Source organism: Rhinichthys klamathensis, unplaced genomic scaffold (genome assembly GCF_029890125.1).
Source record: "Rhinichthys klamathensis goyatoka isolate OS25496 unplaced genomic scaffold, OSU_Roscu_1.1 h1tg000270l_1, whole genome shotgun sequence".
NCBI lineage: Eukaryota > Metazoa > Chordata > Actinopteri > Cypriniformes > Leuciscidae > Rhinichthys > Rhinichthys klamathensis.
This window is the reverse complement of record NW_026606790.1, coordinates 1,743,902-1,764,539: the sequence shown is the minus strand read 5'-3', so window position 1 is coordinate 1,764,539 and position 20,638 is coordinate 1,743,902. Positions and strand designations below refer to the sequence as shown.

General features: G+C 40.1%; 1 protein-coding gene across 1 annotated transcript in view; it reads right to left on the bottom strand.

Annotated features, from left to right (window-relative positions):
- The window catches only part of rpl17 (ribosomal protein L17), a 138,882-nt gene extending 118,871 nt beyond the window's left edge, over positions 1 to 20,011 (bottom strand). The window contains exon 1 of the mRNA XM_056268237.1: positions 20,007 to 20,011. The gene's annotated coding sequence lies outside the window, so the exon portion shown is untranslated. The remainder of the gene's footprint in view (positions 1 to 20,006) is intronic.
- Between the last annotated feature and the right edge of the window lie 627 nt (positions 20,012 to 20,638).

Below are 20,638 nucleotides of genomic sequence, written 5' to 3'. Positions count from 1 at the left end.
CAAGCAAGTAGTTTTCTACAGCGGTGGCTGTTGTCTACTGGCTATTTAAATCGAGTGGGTTTAGTGTCTCGTGTCGCAAATACAATGACGCTGATAGTGACGATTCTGTCTCTCTGACCAATCAGTGATCTGTTGTGTTTTCACGTCACATTTTAGTATCGGTACGGTACGCTTGGAACCTCAACAGAGCAGGTACCATTTAAAGCGAGCTGTACCGTACCGGACCATGCAGTGGAAATGCGCCATAAGTGAGCCGTACCGAACCGAGCCGTACTGTACCATGCAGTGGAAAAGCGCCAAAGCGTGCCGTACCGAACCGTACCGTTCCATGCAGTGGAAAAGCGCCAAATGTATCCTTTGCAGTGAACAACTGTACAAATGCAAATCAACAGATGCAGATCAAAATATGATCTCTATATGCACAGAGAAAACACATAATAAAGAATGATGCTGACAATATGGAAATGGCCATACTCAACACATTTATCCGGCACTCTGAATAAGAACCAGAGCGAGTGTCACTAATTCTCCCATTGTTGGTACCTTGGATTCGGCTTGCAAATGCGACCCTGAACGCGTTATGTAAGGTGCATTATAATATCTGCTCTGCTACAGAAAGGATGTGGCGTTGGTTCCTCCTGTATGTTCTCCCATTGCATTGGATGGTGTATGAGCAAGGCTCCTTGTTCACCTCTTTTACCGTGCCAAGGCGCTCATATCCTTTTGGCGTTTGCATTCTAACAACTTGTCCCTCTGCCAATGGCTGCAGAGGATGACTTGATGTATCGAAGTATCGCTTTTGGGTCATCCTCTTTGCAAGAAGCTGTGGAGTGACTTGCTTGGTACATTTTGGGGCTGGTTCCAACAGTCTAGAGTTAACAGGAATGGCTGACCGTGTCTGTCGTGACAACTGGCGTTGTGCAGGGGAACCCAATGTTGGGTCACGAGGAATGTTTCTCAGATTCAGGAGGTTAAGAAACACGTCCGTGCCATCTCTGTGGGATTTCTCCATCAGCTGTTTTGCGCTGCGAACCGCTCTTTCTGCCAGGCCATTCGACTGTGGGTACTCTGGACTACTGGTGACATGAATGAAGTCCCACTGTTTGGCAAAGTCTCTGAATTGCTGACACGTGTAATGACTAGCATTATCAGAAATGAGTGTATGAGGTGTGCCGTGCACTGAGAAATGCCTCTTTAGTTTCATGATTACAGCTGATGATGTTATGTTGCGGAGAAAGTCAATCTCATACGTATCCCACTTCTGACACCATGTTGCATGTCCGATGAATTACACAACTGCCATTTGTGAATGCAATGCTTTTTATTAACAGCTCTACTTGACAACACGATCCCGTGTATCCAACTGCCCACGTCTGTGTGTGTGTTCCGTACATGCGGAAACAGACGTTCTTAAAGAGCCCAAGCACATTTAAAGTAACATGTTAATAATACACAAATTATATTGTACTTCTGTACAGATCATTTATCACAATGATCTACAGCTGCCGACCAGCTTCCTTTTTCGGCAAAGAAATCTGAGGAGCAGATGGCGCGCGCGCGCCAACATAATATGACGACGTAAGTGCGTCGAGGCGGCGCCCGCGCCATCAGCCAATGAATTGCCTTGATTCTATATGTGACCCGATCTGGCGAAATGAGTCGGAAGTCGCAACGTTCTATTTTAAGATATGGGCCGATTATGTGGAAAAACAATGAAATAATAGATTTTTTTTTTGTGCTAATTTCAAAGAACAGACATTCAAAAATAATCTCCCAAAGTTTCGTAGTCCAGATAATTGAGTAAAGGTATCTAAATTACTATTAAAGTTTACAAAGTTTTACTAAATTCGCTGGAAATGAACATTGCTTTTCTCAACTCCTCTGGTCACCTCTGAGCATTTCCCGGGTATCCCCTGAAACGTCACTATCTCTGCTCTTTAAATGGTGTTACATGTTGTATAGAACCAATCAAAAAGCTTAGAAATGTACACAAATGCTGATCATTTGTCGATGGGAAGCCGTTTCGACTGACCGGCACGCGATTGGTCCAGCCACCCTCCTGTCAGACTCGCAGCGAGCGCTCTGTGTAATAAACAAGCTAGCAGATCTCCTCAGAAACATTAAATATTATTAATTTGAGAAATGTGAGCAAAGTTGCCAAAGCGTCATCAAGGCCTCTGGCCATTGCACACTGAGTCCGCGTTTTTTTCGTATGCGGTTTTTCGTATTGATTCGGTGGCTCCGAACTGTCAAAACACCATTCAAACTGCTTGCTACGGATGCGAAAAACTTACGATTGTTTTTATATAACGGATGAAAGTTTCGTAGTGTGCACGCGTGATTGACATAACGTGATTGACAAATGTGAATGAGTGTAGCTATTTATCTGCAAGCAGAATCCATTACAATGTGTTTGACTAACCCAATATTTAACTGTTGGTATCTCCGTTATGAATTTGTTACGCTGTTATTGTCAACTAGCCTACACTAAGATATGATTGCATAGACTAGCATTATTTGATCTCTGTTTCCTTGTCTCTCTGCCTCTCACTTTCTCTCTCTCACACAGACACACACACACACACACACACACACACACACACACACACACACACACACACACACACACACACACACACACACACACACACACACACACACACACACACACACACACACACACACACACACACACACACACACACACACACACACACACACACACACACACACCAAGGGCGTAGATTTGGTTTGAACATTGGGGGGGGTTGAAGTTTGGGTATGCCTCCTGATATTGTGATCATGGTATAAATAATGGGGGGGTTGTAATGCATAGATTTAAATATTGGGGGGGGGGGGGGGGGGGGATATATATCCCCCCCATCACCCCCACAAATTACGCCCCTGACAGACACACACACACACCCTCTCTCTCAAGCAAAAATGTAGCACCTCTGTTCAATCTTTCTGATTTTAGTACATTTTTGTACAAGGTAGGCCTACTGTTAAATTATTTATTCAAATAAAACTTTTAAAATAATTTGAGCTTCAGCCTGGTTTAATAGCATTTATTTATTAATGTCTTTGGTCAAATTAAGCTGTAAAATATAGTTTATCCCTTTAAAAGAGCTGTATGTAAGACATTTATTTCAATTAATCATAAAATGGCCCTGATATGTCATTAGACATTAAGAAATCATGTTCATTTCAAATACTTATATCACTGACAACAGTAGTCCGGCCAGGATATTGTCATTTAAAAAGTGAAGTTGCAGCCCTCAACTGATGTTGATGTTGTCATGTTGTGTTTTGGTCTGATGCTCCACCCTCCACCTATCTACCAATCACAAAGTCAGTAGTGTTGCGGGATCCGGGTTGCCAGCTCTGCTCTAGTTACCACTTCTTGGAGCAGACTACATTCCTGCTGGATCCTGCAGCCTATCTGGCAACCTCGAGTCAGGGAGGAGGGGGAGGGGATACACCGCTCTACAGTAATTTGAAAGTGATTGCAGTACCAGTTTTGGCCACAATCTTACATACAGCTCTTTTAAATGTAATGGATTTTGAAAGATATCAACAAAAAACGGGCAAAAAACTTTAAAAGCGATTTTCTCAGGTTTTCAATTGGAAAAAGAGGGCAGACGACCATAATTCAAATGTGTATATCTTTACAACCATTCAAGGTATGACTTTGACTAGGATATCAATTGAAAGCTTATGGTCTACTCTTTCCATTAATACCAAAATCTCATTTTTTTAATTTGGGTCACTGTGACTCATTTTGCTGGATCAGGTCACATATGGATTCAGACTATCGGCACACCCAGAGGGCGTTCTGACGCGTAATTTTACACGTGAAATGCAGCCAAACCTTGCGAGCAAGAGCACGCATGCGAGACAGAAGAGACTGTGCGTGTGTGTGTGTGCGTGTGTGCCTAATTAAGTCAGGCACCGAAATCAGGCACCGAAATGGTCGTTCTTATTCGGTCTGGTTACTACCGTTTACGTCGGAACCGGTTCCCTATTGGCACCGAGTTTCGGTACCCAACCCTATAAATGAGTCAGCTCGTTTGCAGAGATTTCCTGATCTCATCAGCATAACAGTGTCATGTAGCCTATGGATGGTGAACCAATCAGCCTGATTAGATCACTCAAACCTTAACATTATCATAGAGACAAAGGCCCAGCTGTACTTTGAGAAGTGACAAAAGGTTAATGTCAGCAAGCAGGATTGCTTGACTTAATCTTTAAATCTCATCATCTATGCCTCAAAATGGAAAACACTGTGTGCAGTTTAAATACTATTGTATTGGAACCTAAATTAAACATTTAATAAATTTGTAACACTACAATAGGGACACTAAGTCTGTGATTACTTCGACATCAGAACAAACCGGTTTAAACACTAATTATGTGATCATCGGCACGTCCATGGTCCGCCATGTCCGTGCTACCTCAGGTAAAGGTAAGGTGCGCTCTCACTGCTTTCCTGGTGCTCGTGTTCTTGATATCGCTGCACAGGTTCCCGAAATCCTGACCGGGGACGAGCGCGTCGGAGCTGTGGTGCTGCATGCGGGAGGGAGCGACGTCAGGCTGCGGCAGACGGAGGTTCTGAAGAAGGACTACATGAGCCTGATCGAGGCGGTACGCAACACAGCGCCTGAGGCAACGATCATCGTGTCTGGACCGCTTCCCACGTACCGACTAGGACAAGAAAGGTTCAGTAGACTATTTGCACTAAATGAATGGTTAATGTCACTGTGTAATGAACAGAAACTGCTCTTTGTAAATAATTGGAATCTGTTTTGGGAGCGACCCAGGCTGTACCGTGCTGATGGCCTGCACCCCAGCAGAGCCGGAGCGGCTGTTCTGTCGGATAATATCTCCAAGACGTTACGCACCAGATGACTAATAAGTCAAAATCCAAATCACAGTCTTTGCTGTCCAAACTTAATTGATATACGTAGTGAAGAACATTATATAGAAACTGTGTCTATTCCTCGTTTAGTGAAGCCAAACAATAAATCTAGTGCAGGATCTAGCAAAAATCTTATTGTAATTAAACCAGAAAATCTAAATATCAGTGAACAAAAAGAATTTCTAAAGCTAGGTCTTCTAAACATTAGATCGCTCACACCTAAAGCGGTTATTGTAAATGAAATGGTCACAGATAATAATTTCGATATACTTTGCCTTACTGAAACCTGGCTTAAACCAAATGAGTATTTCGGTCTAAATGAGTCTACTCCGCCAAGATACTGTTATAAGCATGAGCCCCGTCTGACTGGTCGTGGCGGCGGTGTTGCAACAATCTATAAAGATATTCTTAATATTTCTCAGAAAACAGGTCACAGATTTAATTCGTTTGAAGTACTTATGCTAAATGTTACGCTCTTAGATGTAAGAAAGAAATCCATATTATCTCTAGCCTTGGCTACTGTATATAGACCTCCAGGGCCATATGCTGAATTTCTAAAAGAGTTTGCAGACTTTCTCTCGGATCTATTGGTCAATGTCGATAAAGCAATAATTGTTGGAGATTTTAACATACACGTAGACAACAAAAATGATGCGTTAGGGGCTGCGTTTACAGATTTATTAAACTCCTTTGGGGTCAAGCAAAACGTCCGTGGTCCCACTCATCGTCTAAATCATACACTAGATTTAATTATATCATATGGAACCAATCCAACTGATATAGATATTATACCGCAAAGTGATGATGTCACTGATCATTACATGGTAACGTGCATAATACGTACTGCTGAAATATGTCATGTTGCGCCACGTTATAGACCAGGCAGAACAATCCTTCCAACCACTATAGATAGATTCTCAAATAGCTTACCTGATCTATCTCAGCTGCTCAGTGAACCCAAACAAACAGATGAACTAGAGGAAATGACTAGCAGTTTGAGCACCATTTTCACTAGTACATTAGATATTGTTGCACCAATTAGATTAAAAAAGGTTAAAGAGAAAACTAAAGCACCATGGTACAACAGTGTTACGCATGATATCAAGAGAGAAACTCGTAACCTAGAGCGTAAATGGAAACAAACTAATTTAGAGGTCTTTAGAATCGCGTGGAAAGACAGTATGTCACGTTATAAAAAGGCTCTAAAAACAGCCAGGGCTGAGCACCTCCGCAAACTAATAGAAAATAACCAAAATAATCCAAGGTTCTTATTTAACACCGTGGCTAGACTAACAAATAAACAGACATCACCAGAGCAAAATATACCGTTACAGTTTAGTAGTAATGATTTTATGAATTATTTCAATGAGAAAATAGAAAGCATTCGAAACACAATTATAAATGTACAATCCTCTATGGTCTCTTATGATTCAGCCTCAATTATCGTCCCTCAAGAACAACTACACCGCTTTGCAACGATAGGACAGGAAGCGCTAAATAAACTTATTATTGCATCTAAACCAACAACATGCTCATTAGATCCAATACCCACTAAACTACTGAAAGAAGTGTTACCTGTAGTGGAAGAGCCTCTTCTTAATATTATTAACTCGTCTTTATTCTTAGGTCATGTTCCAAGAATATTCAAGTTGGCAGTAATAAAACCTCTCATTAAGAAACCGCAACTAGATCCAAATAACCTAGCAAATTACAGACCCATTTCAAATCTTCCATTTATGTCCAAAATACTAGAAAAGGTTGTATCCGCTCAACTGTGCTCTTTTTTGCAAGAAAATGATATCTATGAAAAATTCCAGTCAGGATTCAGACCGCATCATAGTACAGAAACTGCGCTAGTTAAAATTACAAATGATCTACTCTTAGCTTCTGACCAAGGCTGTATCTCAATACTAGTCCTACTTGATCTTAGCGCCGCGTTCGACACTATAGATCATAAAATACTCTTGGATCGACTACAAAACTACACTGGTGTTCAGGGACAGGCATTAAGCTGGTTTAGATCGTACTTATCTGACCGTTATCATTTTGTCTCTTTACACGGGGGAAAATCAAAGTTAACGTCAGTAGACTACGGAGTACCGCAAGGATCGGTGCTAGGCCCTCTGCTATTCTCAATATATATGCTGCCACTTGGTAATATTATAAGAAAACATGGAATTAATTTCCACTGTTATGCTGATGACACTCAATTATATATTTCATCACGACCAGATGAAAACATTACCTCATCTAAATTGACAGAATGTCTCAAAGATATAAAATGCTGGATGACGTGTAATTTCCTGCTATTAAATTCAGATAAAACGGAGGTATTACTTATTGGTCCAAAAAACTACACACAAAACCTCTTACAATACGACTTTAATATAGAAGGATGCCCTGTTACTTTTTCCACTACAGTAAAAGACCTGGGTGTTATACTAGACCGCAACTTGTCTTTCGAAAATCATATTTCATCTGTTACAAGAACAGCCTTTTTCCACCTTAGAAACATTGCTAAATTACGTAACATGCTATCTGTTTCTGATGCAGAAAAGTTAGTTCATGCATTCATGACCTCGAGACTAGATTACTGTAATGCTTTATTAGCTGGCTGTCCTGCATCCTCAATAAACAAGCTACAGTTAGTGCAAAATGCAGCCGCTAGAGTTCTTACTAGATCAAGAAAATATGATCATATAACACCGATTTTATCATCTCTGCACTGGTTACCTATTAAGTTCCGTATCAATTACAAAGTACTACTACTGACCTATAAAGCCCTTAATGGTTTAGCTCCTATGTACTTAACGGACCTTCTTTCGCCCTACAATCCACCGCGTTCTCTAAGATCACTAAATTCAAGGCTTCTGGTCATTCCTAGGATATCGAAGTCCACGAAAGGAGGGAGGGCATTCTCGCATTTAGCTCCAAAACTCTGGAATAGCCTTCCCGATACGGTCCGATGCTCTGACTCGCTGATACAGTTTAAAACTAGACTAAAGACGTGTCTCTTTAGTCAAGCATTCACATAATGCTTACCTTTTAGTCCTCTGCTATGCCATACGGAACCGTTTGCCACTGAAACTGCTTAACGCACCAGTGGGGCTCGACAGCCTTATAGACAAACGGGTCGGTCCGTATGGTTGCGGTTGGGTTGCGGAGAGTTTGGGTTGCGGAGAGTTGTGAGATTATGGTTTTCTAACACCTACTCCCGTGTAATGGAAATCATTATGAACATCAGCTATGCTAATTATTTCCCATCTGCCTTTCTGCTGTTATCTCGGGACGCTTGTCCCGAGAAAAATGGCGTTCGTAGGCTCCAGTTTGGTATCCTGCCTCTCACGGGGATTTCGGATGCCTCAACGCCTGTGATGAGAAGACCAACGCCTGTGAAGAGACGACTCAACGCCTGCGAAGAGACGACTCAACGCCGGCGATATGTTATCCCCTAAATATTATATGATTAACTAAATGTATTTTTTCCAGGTACTCTCTGATATGCACTTACTGTAAAGCTTCTTTAAAACCCTATGATTGTTAGCCAGAGGAGAACTGGCCCCTGACTAGCCTGGGTTCTCCCAAGGTTTTTTTCTCCATCCAATCTGATGGAGTTTTGGTTCCTTGCCACTGTCGCCTTGCTTTTGGCTTGCTTAGTTGGGGATATTTAATATTCAACAATATTATTGAACTGTGTTGTACTACTTTCATGTTATCACTGTGAAGCTGCTTTGATGCAATCTGTATTGTGAAAAGCGCTATATAAATAAATGTGACTTGACTTGACTTGACTTAATTATAAATGGAGTAGACTTTTTGATAACAATTTTCAGTATTTTTTTTTAGATTTTTAAATGCATTCAAGCATATATTTGGGGGAGGTTCACAAAAGAACCACCCACAAGTCTCTTGTCAATAATAAACACTAACAAAACCACTGAAAATGACTGAGAGAGAATTAACTTTTTCAGTTACAGAAGGTCATCTCATCACCTTTGGATCTCTAGACAGGCAAACAAAGCAGGGCCAGGCCTGAGGGACATTATGAGTAAACAGCCCCTGTAATGGGCTCTTAATCGGACTGGGCAATCTGGAGAGGGGGGCCCGGAGCTGTGCTGGACCGACAGAGAGCTGGAGGTAACTATGTGGCAGTTATTATTAGCGCTATCATTGATCAGAAAGGGAGAGTGCCGCAGATGAAGTGGAATGATGGATTTCACGGCTCAAGCCCACTCTTGCTGCCTGTGCCGAGCAATGAAAGAGGGAAAGAGCATGCAAAAGAGACCACAGAGAAGATGGACTGTTGCAAAAACAGCTCTAAACTCATTCGAATGTTCACTCGTTCATTTTCAATTTTACATAGCACACACACACACGCAAACACGCAGGCATGCACGCACACACACACACACACACACACACACACACACACACACACACACACAAACCAACTATATTATACTATATATTATAATCTATACATATATAGATTCCCTTCATCTTTTTCACTCTTTATCTTCTACCCCTCCTTATGAGATATTCCTTAAAGGGATAGTTCACCCAAAAACACTTACAATCTTGTTGTTCCAAACCCATATGACTTTCTTTCTTCTACGGAACACAAAAGAAGCTAAACACCCAGAACACCCCAGAGTACTTTTTCCAAACAACAATAGAAGAGATCAATTGAGGCTAAAAATTGGTTCGAAACGCCATGATATTTTTCTTTAACCTTAAATGAGTCCAATTTCTGCTCACTGTGTCTTTAAGAGAAGGCTCTGCAATTATAAAAGGCACAGACAGAATTATGGCATGATGGGATACGGCTAAATTATCTTATATCATGTCAGCAATTCATTGTGCAGAGCTGCCTCTAAAATAACTGCCTTGCTCACTCTGTCTCTGAATGTCAGCTTAAATTCCTGCCAGATGATCAGACTGAGGAAAGCATACTGACATGATTTATGAGGCAGCTGAAGACAAATGTACATCTTAATGAAAACACCAGTAAATCTGATGCTAGTTTTTTTTATCTTAATACCTCATACCTAAAATAACCGTGAAGCTAGCATAAAAATGCTAGAAATCACAATTTCCAACTTCCGTTTAATATTTTATAATTTTCCATATCTGCAATTCATCAGGACCATGAAAACATATGAAAAATGGAACCCCATTTACAGAAATGTTGGGACATTTTGTACAATGCAATAACATCAAGAATCTGTGATTTGTTCATTATCTTGAACCTTTATTTAACTGTCAAAAGTACAAATAAAAGATTTCCAATGTTTTCACTGACCAACATAATTGTATATTGTAAATATAAACAAACATATTTGATATTGATGGCTGCAACACACTCCAAAAAAGTTGGGACAGAGGCAAAATGAAATTGAAAAGATAACCCAAATTAAACAGTCCACAATTAGCAGGTGAATTGGTAATAGGTGAGGGTATCGTGTTTGGGTATAAACAGAAGATCCACCAAAGGCTTGGTTTTTGCAAGCAAATATGGGTCATGGTTCACCAGTTTGTGCCAAATTTCATGAGAGAATTGTCAAACAATTCAAAAATCACATTTCTAAATGCAAGACTGCAAAGCATTTAATCCTTTCACCAGGAAAGGAAAGATTCAGGGAATCCAGATAAATCTCAGTCTGTGTGCAAGGCAGGAAACCTCTGTTGAAAATGTGTTACTTTCGAGCCCTCAGATGGCATTGCATGAGAAACCATCATGCTAGTATGTTAAATATAGCCACATGGGCTCAAGTAGGACTTTGTAAAACCACTGTCACTTAACACAGTCTGCTGGTAGATCAAGAAATGCAACTTGAATCTGTTATGCAAGGAGAAAGCTCAATTCTATGCAGAGACGCTGCCAAGTTCTCTGGGTCCGAGATCATCTCTGATGGTCTAAAATACAGTGGAAATGTGTGCTTAGGTCAGAAGAGTCCGTGTTAAGCTTGTTTTTTGGGGAAAACGGACTTTAAGTTCTCAGTCCCAAAGACAAAAGGGACCATCCAGACTTTCATCAGCAACAAAAGCAAACATCTGTCATGGTATGGGGGTGCATCAGTGTAAACGGCATGAGTGACTTGCATATGTGGGAAGGTACTATAGTCGTATATTGGGATTGTACACATAAACTGCCATCTTTCCTGGGAAGCAAGACAATGCCAATGCTCATTCTGCATGTGGTACAAGAGAGTGGTTTCAAAGCCATTCTGTTGAGTGGATGTGCTTCACTGCCTGCCTGCAGTACAGATCTGTCTATTATTGAAAACGTTTATGGCCAATTGAAAAGGAGACTCCGATAATGATGACCAAGGGCTGTTGAGTAGCTGTCCTTTATCAGGCGAGATTGAGCAAAAATTCCACTTGCAATACTGCAAGTTAGTATCCTCAATTCCCAACTGATTAAAAAGTGTCATTAAAGGACGTGACACAGTGGTGAACATGCCTCTGTCCCAACTTTTCTGGAGTGCGTTGCAGCCTTCAAAATCAACATTTGTTTATATTTACAAAATACAATTTTGTTGGTCAGCCAAAACATTGGAAATCTTTTCTTTGTACTTTTGTTAGTTAATTAAAGGTTAAAGAGAATGAACAAATCACAGATTCTTGATTTTATAGCATTTTACACAATGTTCCAACTTGGAAATGGTTTTGTATGAATTTTTAAGTTAAAGTCCACGAACATCACTGAGAACAGTAAAACAAAGACATCGACATTTAATGCAGAAGTAAAACAGAATTTCTGCATTGTAGTTAGAATTAGAAATAAGAAAAAAAGAAGTTGTCAGATCATGTTGGCTCAGTCCTATAGCGGAATATTGAGCAAATTTTTCAGAGGCAAAAGGTTTTACTTCAGTTACATTTATATTTCTGCAATCAAATCATTTATTTTATCCTGATGACATCTTTAAGTCAAGTCAAGTCACCTTTATTTATATAGTGCTTTATACAATATAGATTGTTTCAAAGCAGCTTTACAGTGATAACAGGGAAATTATGCATTTCGGCTGTTGTTCAGCTGAAGTCTGTTCAGTGTTGATTCAGTTCCGTTGTAAAGATAATCAATTATTAAATTAGTTCATTTCATCTATAAAACAGTTCTGCAAAACAAATATGTCATCATCCAGCTCAGTTCAGTTATCATACAACAGTGTCAGTAGAGTCAATAATATTGTTGAATATGTCCCAAACAGAGGCGACAGTGGCAAGGAACCCAAACTCCATCAGGTGAAAGAATGGAGAAAAAGACCTTGGGAGAAACCAGGCTTAGTCGGGGTATAGCAGTCCTCTTCTGGCCAACGAACCGACACGGTGTGATTATGATTCAGGCTGCATCACAAGTCAGAATTCAGATTAGGATCTGTAGCATTCATAGATTCATCCAGTTCTTCTGACTGAAGATCGGATTAATCACGCCAGTATATGGAGCTGAAGCTGGCCATAAGTTCTGTAACTGACTTCTTTACTTGTTTGTCTTAATCGAGTGTGAGATGAATAGGATATACAAAGACGGCTTCTGTCTGTTTAATATTTATGAGCTGAAACTACCAGTTCACAGCAGAGCCACAGGCATGGATTAATTCACATTAACTCAGTTTGATAGGTCTGAAATAAGCCTAACAGGATTTTGCAAAAGAGGATTTCATGAGGGTACAATTAGTGAACAGGCGAGTTTCAATTCCATATGTATACTTTGATTGTTTTCATTAATTGTACATTCCACAAACTCATTAAAAACAAGATTGATCAGGCCTCGTGGTTCAGACAGAGGCAAAGCTTTACTTTGCATCTTTGTTAGAACTGGCCAGATTCTACTAATTTTCCTTGTTTCTAGCAATATTTCTTGGAGATTTAAACAATTTTCTTATAGGGGTGATTCACACTATTAATCATTTTTCATTTAAAAAAGTGAGACGCAGGGGAGTGGAATGAATAGAGACACGATTTTTAAGAAGTTACAATACAAACCTCTGTCAGTGCAGACTGATATCCTTAACTCAATCTGCTTGCAATCACATCGTTCTTTGTAGGGAACAGCTGATTGGCTCCTGCTGTATCAGCAGCCAATGAGTTTGTTGCTCAACTTTTACTTGGTCAGCATTTGCTATAGCAGTTGCAGCACGCTTTTAGAACCTCTCCACCTCCCCCAGCTCCACCTGTATAGATCTGCTATGGGTAATTAATGTATATTGTACAGCAGCAGCATAGCAGATCTATTCCCCCAAGACCAAACATGTTAACAGTGTCATATCCATTACCACGCCAAACACTCAGAGGGCCCTATTTTAACGATCTGAAACGCAAGTGTCAAAGCGTAAAGCGCAAGTAACTTTGTGGGCGGATCCCGGCGCTGTTGCTATTTTCCCGGCGGGATAAATGCCTCTTGCGCCTGGCGCAAATCTAAAAGGGGTTGGTCTGAAGTAGCTTCATTATTCATAGGTGTGGTTTGGGCGTAACGTGAAATAAACCAATCAGAGCGCCATCTCACATTCCCTTTAAGAGCAGGCGCGCTTGTTCTAAAGCGGATTCCTATTATAACGGCGGATTTGCCAGGCGCGCGCCAGGAGCGGTTCACAGCCGAGGAGAGCAACGTTCTCGTCAGGGCCGTAAAACACAGAGAAGTGACATTGGGGATGGAGAAACCCACCCAAATTAACTTCTGTTAAACAGGCGTATGATAATTTGGGTAAATGTGTAAGCTACATGCTTTTATAATAAATTGTCTATCTATCTATCTATCTATCTATCTATCTATCTATCTATCTATCTATCTATCTATCTATCTATCTATCTATCTATCTATCTATCTATCTATCTATCTATCTATCGTAATAATGTATGATTTGCAAAAATGAAAACTGCTGCTTAGATGAGAGAATCAACGTGTATGCGCGTTGTGCACACGCTACATTGATTATGGCCAAGCATGCGCCCTTAAAATAGCATAATGAACAACGCGCAACGCGCCACTGACTTTAGACTAGTTTTTTTCTGGTCAGTGGCGCAATTGTTTTATAGAACAGCAAAATAGCATGAGGGAAAGTTTGCGCCGGAACACGCCTCCTCTTTGCGCTGAACCGCCCCGGGGAGCGCAAGTGTATTTCTTAGTTAACCGACGTGCGTCTGTGGAGGGAAAAGTCCGCTTTGCGCGGGTGCAAAATAGGAATGATACATGCGTCAGTGTACAAAGTCATTTGCGCCGAGTGCAAGATAGGGCCCAGAGAGTTGTCATGACAGAACTACTTTTAACTTGAGTTCCATGCTTGAATAGCATGTAATGTGAGAGATGCTGCAAAAGATGTGAGCGCAAAGACAAAAGATGTACATCTAATGTTTAAAAACAATGGAAAAGCAGCGGAATGCAAAAAAACACTTTCTGTGTGAAAGGCCCCCATACTGCACTATACTTTTCGATTGTTTTTCCAGACGGATGTCTTTGACCTTTGCAATGCAGCACTGAAGTTAAAATAATTTAAACTTTTAAAAAACACGTTATCCATTCCACACATTCACATCTCATGTTCTGTATGAATGGCCCCCAAACACATCTGTCTACTAGCGCATGTTTACATAAAAATAAATATTAAAATAAATGTGGAAAAGCAGCGCAGTGGAATGGACAGAATGCATTTTTGTGTTTAAAAACTCAAGATGCAGGGCAGTGAATGAAAAAAAAAACCAATATCTAGAGATGTGTTTTTCAAAATTTTACTTTTAACTTAAGCGTCAGTTTTAGAACACTGTGTCATGCTGCTAAAGGTGCAAGACACTAGAGCAATGGTCAAACAGGTCTGTCTAGCGCATCTTTATAAAACAACTGAAATGCAAAAATGCTTTTTATATGACCTGCATACTTCATACTTAATGCATACTTCAATGGGAAGTGTAGTTCCAAAAAGAATTCGGTCTGACACGGACTGAGACTTCAGAGTAAAATAAAAATGCTTAAAAGTGCAGGCTGATGTAAAAAGGAACTGTTATTGAAACAGATTTTATTTGCATGCAATTTCCATTCTGAAGCGTGCATTACCATTTTCTCTAAGGCTTCCTCGTGTCTTTCAGGGGAAGGGAATTAGAACCTTAATTACATGCATTATGAAGCAAATAAATCATAAGATACACTAAATCATGCATTGAATGGATATCTGCAGACATTTGAAGAATAGGAGTGATTACCTCAGCATTCTAATAGCTATAAGGCCATTACTGTAAACATGATGCCAGATATGATCGCTGGTGCAGTGCACATATCTCTCTGGGACATGATGAATTAAAACAGGCATGAGCGGAAAGAAATAAAAAATAATAAAATAAAGAAGATTTTTTCAACTATAAATTAAAGAATTATTGTGAATTGGGACAGGGACAAAAAAAAAGCACCCTAAAAGTATTATAAAAGTGACCAAATGACTCGTTTTCAGAATCCATATGCTGTTTTTATGTCAAAAAAATTCAAAATGAATGAACCAATCATGCAGCTCCATGCTGGAGCTCTTAATTCAAACATGGTGCGTTAAGCCCTATTCGGACGGGACTAGTTCTCAGGGGGACATTAGAGAAATTTGTGTTTCACAGACATAGCTACTTTGTGATTTTAATCGGCCATGTCTGTGTTTTTCTCAGACAACCTCAGTAAAAATTCCAGGGTAAATTACCTACTGTTACCTACTCTTCGGCAAACTCAACGATCCTCTGGGAAATCTAATCCCGTCTGAATGCGGATCGAATGTTTGTGATTGCTGATATATTGTATCATACTAACGCTTCTCCTCGTGTGTTTTTTAAACAATCTTCTTGACTTTTTTGACTGCCCATTTTAATGCCAGTGTCAGGTAAGATGGCTACTTGTCTAGATGTCTCTGCTCACTTATGTTATAAATGGTCACTTAATATTATAAACAGCCACTTCTATGAAGCCTCCCTAAATAGGAAAACGTCTAGAAAACACACACCCCCACCTCTGTAATAAACACAGATATGCTAGTCTGTGTCTGTTTCTCATAAAAAGCTGTTGTAGAGCTTCAGAAGACCTATATTTATACTGCACAAGTCGTATGGTCCACTTTTACAATACTTCTGTGGTGCTTTATACTGATTTTGGAGCCTCAGCCACTTTCATTGTATAAAAAAGTAGGCAGAATTCTTAAATGCCCCAGAGATGAGTTTGCCTATGTAGCCCTGCGCTTATTTCTCTGGTGCATAAGGTCTATATGAGTTATATTTTAAATTATATCTTTAATTTTCAAATTATATATAGATATTTCTTTATTGATTGATTTTGAAAGTAACTAATCTGATGGGCCATGTGGGCATGAAGCTGGATCCCAATATCACCAGAATGGCACACCAGGGCAATTTGAGTAATCTATTAAACTTTGCTAAATTGTTTTTGAAAATAAGCAAGAAGATGCATTCTGTAATCAGGTAAATTGTGTTGCTGCAATGACTCTCAATAAACACTGTTGAAGAAAAGGAGTAAAAAACTTGGTCTCTTGAAGACTTGAAGGATGGTATTTTCTTGGCAAATTTGATTAGCCAGGCAGGAGTTTATTACCCTCTGTAAAACATTCAGCCGCTTAATGTGCAATAGACTTCCTTCTTTATGCTCTGCAGCAGTTTTCTCGGCTCATTATAAACATGCAAACCCTGCAATTCAACACCCGTTGGCTTCCCTGCCATTCCCTCAGCTCACAGGGGTTAAGCACTTTCATATTTCACACTGACAGTGGCCAGGACCAATGGGTAAACTCGTATGGGTAAACTCTCATCCACACTAAGCTTCCTATTAGAATACATAGTTCTAATGAAGTTTATTGTGCATTCGTTTGTTGTGGTTTTCAAGGATGAATTCATATTTGGAGAGAAAATAACAAAAGAACATGCCATCCCATGGGCGAAGAAATGAGTACATCACGCTTTGAATAAAAAAATAAAAAAATCCCAATGAAAAACATTCTAATACTGCTGAAACAATGTGAGTGAATTAAGAATCAAAAGGCTGCTGCATATATTTATTGGCAAAATGTACAGACTTTCGGCTGTTTGCAATGAAGAAATCAAACAAAAGTTATTGAAATAGCTCAACACAACAAATGTTTCAAGTGGTTTCCCCAAATTCAACTGAAAATGCAACTTTTAATGACTTCTGCAGTCTCAAAATTATTCAACCCCTTCAAAGCAAGCATCTTTAGTAGAACACCATTTTGCTGTTATGACCTGCTGAAAACGAGATGTATAACCAGACACAGACGCGTTTCTGAGGAATCTTAGCCCATTCCTCATGAGCAAAGGCCTCCAGTTCATTAATATTCTTGGGTTTGCGTGCTGCAACCACCTTCTTCAAATCCCACCAGAGATTTTCTATGGGGTTCAAGTCAGGTGACTATGATGGCCACTGTAGAATCTTCCACGACTTCTTCTGCAACCAAGCCTTGGTGGAATTTGAGGTATGCTTGGGGTCATTGTCCAGTTGGAAGGTCCAATGACGCCAAAGCTTCAGCTTCCTAATTGACGGCAAGGCATTTTCTCCTAACATTTCCTGATATACAAAAATGAATCCATCTTGCTTTCCATACGCTGCAGGTTTCCAGTGCCAGAGGATGCAAAGCAGCTGCAGAGCATCACCGAGCCACCAGCATGCTTAACTGCAGACAGAGTGTTCTTTTCGGCATATGCTTCATTCTTCTTCCTCCAGACATACCGCTGATCCATAGGGACAAAAAGTTCCAGTTTTGTTTCATTGCTCCACAGAACAGAATCCCAAAACTTCTGTGGCTTATTTATATGATTTTCAGCACTTTTAGTGGTGTACGTCTTGGAGTTCTGGCATGGAAACCGCATGTATTTAGTACGTGCCTTACTGTGCAAGCTGAAACCTCAGTGCCTGTTTCCACCAAGTCTTGCTGCAGGTCTTTTGCAGTCACTCGAGGGATTTTCTGAACCTGCCTTCTCAGAAATCTGGTTGCAGCCGTTGATAGCTTCCATTTTCTGCCCCCTCCAGGTAGTGTAAACACTGTTCCTTTAACTTTGAACTTGCGAACTATGCTTCCAACAGTGTCTCTAGGATAGGATGACCACCATCAAACAAACCAAATATGGGACGATTACTAAGTTTGTGTGGGACAATGTGGGACATGTTACTAGAACATAACCTGAAACTGTTATATAATGTCTATCTAACTTCTATCTATCCTGCCTTTCAGCTGATAAAAATACGTTGTTCTTTAGTCCCTTCCAGAAAACACCATTACATTAAAATGTAACATAACGGGCCCTATTTTAACGATCTGAAACGCAAGTGTCAAAGCGTAAAGCGCAAGTAACTTTGTGGGCGGATCCCGGCGCTGTTGCTATTTTCCCGGCGGGATAAATGCCTCTTGCGCCTGGCGCAAATCTAAAAGGGGTTGGTCTGAAGTAGCTTCATTATTCATAGGTGTGGTTTGGGCGTAACGTGAAATAAACCAATCAGAGCGTCATCTCACATTCCCTTTAAGAGCAGGCGCGCTTGTTCTAAAGCGGTTTCCTATTATAACGGCGGATTCGCCAGGCGCGCGCCAGGAGCGGTTCACAGCCGAGGAGAGCAACGTTCTCGTCAGGGCCGTAAAACACAGAGAAGTGACATTGGGGATGGAGAAACCCACCCAAATTAACTTCTGTTAAACAGGCGTATGATAATTAATTATTATAATAAATTATCTATCTATCTATCTATCTATCTATCTATCTATCTATCTATCTATCTATCTATCTATCTATCTATCTATCTATCGTAATAATGTATGATTTGCAAAAATGAAAACTGCTGCTTAGATGAGAGAATCAATGTATGCGCTTGATTATGGCCAAGCATGCGCCCTTAAAATAGCATAATGAACAACGCGCCACTGACTTTAGACTAGTTTTTTTCTGGTCAGTGGCGCAATTGTATTATAGAACAGCAAAATAGCATGAGGGAAAGTTTGCGCCGGAACCAGGGCCGTATTAAGACAGTGTGGTGCCCCTGGGCACTATACCTCAAAAGGCCCCCTATATTCAAATGTGTCAATTAAAAATGTACATAAATTAATTGACAGCGTCAATTCACGTTTGCCCAAAAATAATAATAAATCTATCAGGTTTCTTACCTCTACAGGCATGAAAAGGGGTCAGGGGTGAAAAAGGTGAGAAGGATATTACCCCTCTAGGGGGGTCCAGGGGCATGCCCCCCCGGAAGAAATTTTTTAAATATTCCATATTTTATAGCATCAATCTGATGCATTTTGAGATGCATTTTTTTTTTGCCAACCTGGGGAGAGTTGGAGAAACTTAACTTCAGCCATGAGTCAAAAATATTATGGCCTCCGTAGCGTTAGCTAATAATTTCCCACCAGAGCTTTAGCTAGCTGGCTAATGTTGCGTTCTCTCCTGCTGTGTTCAACTCAATTCATCAAGCTGTAGCTAACGTTAGCTAAGCCTATGTCAACAGAGCTCCTGGGTAACTTAGATATAGCCTACCAGAAAATATTAGGGATGTCCCGATACCATTTCTTCTGAACCGATCCAATCCGATACCAAAAATTCTTAGTATTGAATTATACCGATCCGATACCAGCGCAGTTAAAAAAAAAAAAATCAAGTAGAATTTCTATAACTCTGTGTGTTGAACTGATAATCACTATTTTCTGTTAAACATAATCTACTTAATACAGACAACTTCATTATAAAGAAAAACAACAAATAAAAAAAAATATGATCATAACCTATGACAAAAATTCTATTATATAAACTAGATTAGTGGGTAACTCAGCAGTAAAATTTAGTCTAGAAAAATCACAAGTGCACAATAATTGTATAAAATCGAACATTTAGTGAAAAAAAAACCTTATTTAGTGAGGAACAAATAAGAGACAATAAGTGTAGCACTAAATCTGGTAAAACGTTTTCATGTATTAAGTTTAGCAGAACTGCTCCTTCCTTGAGTTTGCGCAAGCAAAGGTGTCAACTACATCCCCAAAGTCCATTTCTTTGTTACCGTCTCCACAGTTAGCTCCGGCTTCGTCAGACTCAGCGCTGCTAGTGATAGCAATTCCCGTGATGTTCTCACAAAAAATCTTTCGATACCTGGAACATTGTGAATTGTAGCTACGTCTAGCGTCCTTGTCTTTCTTTAACTTTCTTTTTGCAAAACCACTCAATTGACGTCTGTCGATTTTAATTCATTTTTTTGTAGCCGTTAAAAAAATGACACATTTGCACGTATTTGTTGTGGACCAACGCAACTCTGACAGATTGGGGAGGGGGGAGTGATAGTGGTCATGTAATCTTTATTTATTTATAATTTATTATTAAATCATTATTGTTATTATTATTGTTAAATTAGTGTTCATAAACGATTTATTTATGGTCTGTCAAGAATTTCAAGTTAATAATATAACAATTTACGAAAAATATTTTTAAAGCTTGACTCATGTGGTGCCCCCCTAGTGGTTGTGAATGGTTGGTGCCCCTGGGCACTGGCCCAAGTGCCCTTATGGATAATCCGGCTCTGGCCGGAACACGCCTCCTCTTTGCGCTGAACCGCCCCGGGGAGCGCAAGTGTATTTCTTAGTTAACCGACGTGCGTCTGTGGAGGGAAAAGTCCGCTTTGCGCGGGTGCAAAATAGGAATGATACATGCGTCAGTGTACAAAGTCATTTGCGCCGAGTGCAAGATAGGGCCCAACAT